Below are 5,192 nucleotides of genomic sequence, written 5' to 3' on the forward strand. Positions count from 1 at the left end.
CTGTACTACGGCAGTTTGAGTCATGGAGACTCACAAGTATTGACATCTTATGTACCCTCAAAATTTGGCACTTGTAAGTCAATTTTGTGTTTGCACATCAAAGAAAATCTGTATAACTTCACTCACGGAAAAGGGAAAACCTTTGCAATGCTTCCTCTGAGAAGCCACCATCTGACCTCTGGACATAATAGAACCTTGATCACTCACAAGTAGCTGATTCAACTCGAGTCACGGTGATTCTAGTAAATAGCTATGCGTACAGGACGGGACATCATCAATTGCCTTAGACAATCGTCTAAGCCTTTTGGAAAACTTTGAAGTTAGCTCAAATGGTGGCGGCAAAACCCATAGCACTCAAAACCAATTAAACGTTAGATGAAGTGAACATCGTATGTTGATGATCTCACAAACTGCACATGCAGCTGAATCCCAACTTCAGGAGATTATACACAGAGGAGAGGACATCTATTTTACCTGAAGGGGAAAATCTCGCCCTTAGATGGAGAAAGAACTACATCTCAATGTTGTGCAGAAACATAAATGAAAAACAGAAAGTAGGATGCCCTAGTCCTCTCTCTCTCTCTCTCTCTCTCTCTCTCTCTCTATCACACACACTGAGAAACACACATACCTGTTGATGACCAGTCATTCGCATTTTTGGGTGCTTGTTGACAGAAGGTTCCTAAAAAATATGGTAAAATCATCAGATCCAGAGACCAATCTTTCAGGAGCATTGCCAACAGTCATTCGCATTTTTGGGTGCTTGTTGACAGAAGGTTCCTAAAAAATATGGTAAAATCATCAGATCCAGAGACCAATCTTTCAGGAGCATTGCCTTTCATTTTATGTTTATCAACAAAATACAGAAGTTCACTTAACAGTTAACAGAAAGTAGAACTACAAATGTGCATAGACCCAAAGGGAGAAAATCACCACAAGGGGGGAGAACATGCAGAGACCAAAAACACACAGGGACTGACTAATGCATACCAAATTGTACGCAAATAATGTGCAGAGAGAAATAACCTATGCATACTAGGTTGTATAAGCAAATAAATGAGCAGAGAGAGATAAATGCGTAATTCATTGATTCATGATGAAGATGATTTGACATAATAACAGTTATGCACTTGCTTCATTTCTTCAGCAGATGAATACTGTCTTCCAGTGTGATCAAAAGCTCCAGTCCGAAGGACATATTCGGTGCTCAGAGCAAGGAAGTTAACCCAATGTCCATGACCCTACAACAAACATTTTACATAGATAAGGATGATCATGAAAAAAAGAAGAGAGGGATCTAGCAGCAACTTAGATTAAGAATGCGGACTTGGCAGTAGAAACCAAGAAAAGACATTACCACACCAGCCATGAAAACTAAACTCCAACCTAAATATGCAGATCATGTCTAAGTGACATAAAAAAATAGTGGTATTTCCATTCTTAAGGTCAAACCCTCCTGAGAACTAAACAATGAAAAAGTTCGAGGACATGATATCAATTAGTAATGGGTAGGTCACTAGGTGCCAAACTGCCTCCTGGCACCAAAGAGATCGAGTGAATGTGCAGTGATCTATTTCCGTTTTCTCATCCTTCTTGCATTTGAATTTGAATAGGCAAGGAAACACCGCATTAAATGGGGAAAATGACAACACTATCATGTGTTCATGTTCTTCTATTTGAGCAGATTTGACCTCTCCGTGTATTTAATTCTACATGAGGTCATCAAGTTCACTGTATATGCTAATAGACATTGGCCAATTGGCCCAAAACTGCTGCTTAATGAGTGGCATACAATCTTCTTTTTCAAAATGATATAACATGGTATGGATGTAAAAAGGTTGCTTTGCTTCTCATACTAGAATTACTTGGATGTAACAGTAATGGAAAAAATATTATTTGCATTTAATACATTAAGATCTAGTGCACATGATTGCACATGATATGTTGAATCATATAGATTTCACGTGAGATTCATGCACTCGGTTTGCTCTTTCTAGTGCAAGTAATAATATCTCGCTGCAGTGATTCTAAAGCAAAATGGCTTTATAAAGGCAAGAAAAAAAAAGGCCCACACCAAATGAGGTAGAAATGGGACTACAGTATCCCAAATGTATATAATGTGGCAACAATTAAGAAAAAAAGAGGGTAAAACGGATTTCAGGAAAACGTCGTTATCGACAAACTCCGAGTATGGGCCAATCAATCCCTAACAGCCTAGTGAGAAAAGCCGTGCATCCATACAAAACAGAACTCGGGATTGTTCCGCCAACTTTCTGCTCCTTTTTATTAAAACCACATAAACTATCCTGCGTCATTTTGTTTCCGTCTGATGCTTGGATGATAGGAAAAACGAGAAAAGTACACATCTTCATATAAATAAACGACCAAGATAAAACAAAAGAATAAAAGAGATTTCATTTACCTTATTGAGTTGAAGACGACTGTCCAAAATCTTGCCCCCTGACGTGAAGAGAAAATCTTGCGCCATTTTGTACGGCAAATCCTCATATCCCCTCTCATCCGCCACTAATCAAGGAAAATCGATATAGGCTGGACCTCCGCCGGAAGAAAACGAGAGGGAAAAGCTCATCGGCGTGTATAAATCCTCTGGTTAAAATGAATAGTGTGAAAGGCATATTAACTAAAGGATTGGGTGTGTCAGGAAGCAGGTGAGACATTGACCGGAACAAAAGAAGGGCAGACGGGACAAAAATTTCACCAACGACGACCTCATCCCGACTGACGAGTGACTCGGTGAGATAGAGGTTTTAGCTTCTCTGGGGAAGAAACCAAATAACATGAAAGAAAAAAGCAGAAGAAGAGCAGAAGAAGAACAGGAGAAGAAAAAGATGACAGAGCACGTTCTTCTACTTTCGACTCATTAAGGCGACTAACCCGGCATCTCGAAGTCGTGAAGAATGAAGTCGATGGCAGGTTCAATTGGCGTCTTCGGCGTCCTAAACGTGCACCCAAAAAAAAAAAAAAAAAAAAAAAAAGAGAGAGAGAAAACAAATCACGCGCGGCGGCGAAGAACAAAATCTGGAGGCACGAAAATTGCGCAAGAGAGGGGCATTACGAGGGAGGTTCTGTGTCTCTGGAGAAGTCGCCATCACGATCCGTTTCCTGCTGGTTTCGGAGATTCTCAATGGCCGAGTCCACTGCCTTTTTGTACGAGTCAGCGGCGAGTCCACTCGGGAATATCTTACCACTGGAAACAAACAAACGAACTCCGTCAGCATCGAGACTCAACTCTACTACTTGGCGGACGGTGAATAAAAGAATTGCGGAACTCGTCATCCGCCGTGTCTCGTTACATCTCTCTCGTCAGATTCACGCCCGAACGCCACAAATGCCGCACAAAGACGAAGCTTAAAATCGAAACGACAAGCAACGCGCCAAGCGGCGAGCCGCTAAAATACACCGCGAAGCCAAAAATGGTCAAAATCTCCAACGAGTCCTTCTAGTTAATTCGTAATTCGCTCACCGGCTCCAATGTGAATTTGTCGCGACCACCGAAAAACTCAAGAAAGAAGAAAAGAAAAGAATGGAGGAAGAGAGTGAGAGAGAGAGAGAGAATCGGACCTGCGATCGTTGATGTTATAGCGAGCATTACCGTAATCGGAGAAGCACGTCCGGAGCGACGACTTGGCGGCGAGCTCCCAGACGGGATTCGGCACCTTGCCGCCGACGCCGACGATCCAGCCGGCGCCGAGCTCCACCGACACGCCTCCGAAGGCCTCATTGCGGATCCTGCCTCCGATTCGCTACGTCGCCTCTAGTATGAGGATGTCCTCCACCCGATTCTCCGCCAGGCCGTGAGAAGGCGTCGAGTCCGCGACAGACGCAAAACAAAGGACCGAGGCGCACCGGCACGCCGCCGCCGCCTTAATCCAATAGAGTCAGAACACCTTTCTATCCAAAAGAAATGGTGCTCGATGAAAGGATCCAGATTCCACACTATGCTGTCTGTGGGCTGGGGAGAGAGCTGCTCTGCGAAGCTGGGCGTTCAGTGTTCTTATGGAGGAACCATAGACGAAAGAGAATGGAAAGGGCCTTCAAAAAAGAGCGAGGGGGGCAACCAACGTCTCTATGTTGTCGTGAACCGCGTACCAGTCTCGCAACAGTACTGGCGCAAAAGGATTATCTCGTACGTACCGTTTTTTCCAGATGCCAGCGCCGACGATGATCACGGAGGAGCGAGACGGGGGATCTATGAGAGAGCTAGAGAGAGATGATCACGGGGGGCACAATTGTGGCGTTCGGGGAGATGGACTGTGTTGGAGGAAGAGAGTGCTGAAATAGCGGGGATGGGGTTTATATAGTTTTCTTCTTCTGGGATTTTGTAAACGATATCTCTTCCTCTCTTTTTTAAATAATCGCTCATTGTTATCTTAAAAGAAAAAAATGGGAGATTCAAATCCCCATCTTCTCAAGAGATTGGAATGATGAGGATTTAGTTTCAGAAGTAGATTTGCAGGTCAAAAATCTGGGTAGGAATAAAGTAGGATCGATAAAAAAAAAAAAATCTATTATTATTTTTACGAAAATGTTTTTCAAATTTTTTATTTTTCACGAAACAAACGGAGTTTACAAAATAACCACCTTCTCAATGGGGTTTAGCAATTTAACTTACGCATTGGTTTTTTTAGTTGATGTTGTGGATTCATTATCCCTTTAGTGTCCGAGATTATGCATAATTTTCAATTTCAAACATATGATGGACTGTCATACATACATACGTAGTTACTAGCATTGGTAGGAAAGAGTTATTTTATGAGCCGTTTAGCATCCACATGATTGATGTGATATAACCGATCAATCACTTCACTTACTGCTATATCTCAATTCAAAAGTCACTTAATTTTGAAATCACTTTTGTCATTGATTTGTTACGCCAATTACAAATTATTTTAAAAGGTATCACGAAATACCTCCTTCATTTACTAGAAAATTATGGCTCTATCTTCCAACTAAATTTTCGATCTGCCATCGAATATCTACAGAAGTATTTACTCTGCCATAAAAGTTCGAATTATAAAGTATTCGAATGCAAAAAGAAAATGTGTTAGATTTGTAAAAGCTATATAGAGATAAAAAGTTTGAAGTGCCAATATATATTCTAAAGCATAGGAGATACTCCACGTTAAATGATAATCAAACTGACGGTTTTTCTTTTTTAAATGCTACACGTT

The 5,192-nt window shown here is 41.5% G+C and overlaps 1 long non-coding RNA gene across 1 annotated transcript; it reads right to left on the reverse strand.

Moving 5' to 3' along the window:
- Window positions 1–754: 754 nt before the first annotated feature.
- On the reverse strand, window positions 755–3,204 carry LOC120296410. Its single transcript, XR_005553363.1, has 4 exons — window positions 3,077–3,204; window positions 2,896–2,957; window positions 2,423–2,607; window positions 755–1,241 (listed from the first exon to the last, which is right to left on the reverse strand). It is a non-coding gene; the product is annotated as an uncharacterized LOC120296410 (long non-coding RNA).
- Window positions 3,205–5,192: the final 1,988 nt, after the last annotated feature.

The sequence above is a fragment of the Eucalyptus grandis genome, chromosome 7 (assembly GCF_016545825.1).
Source record: "Eucalyptus grandis isolate ANBG69807.140 chromosome 7, ASM1654582v1, whole genome shotgun sequence".
Taxonomy (NCBI): Eukaryota; Viridiplantae; Streptophyta; class Magnoliopsida; order Myrtales; family Myrtaceae; genus Eucalyptus; species Eucalyptus grandis.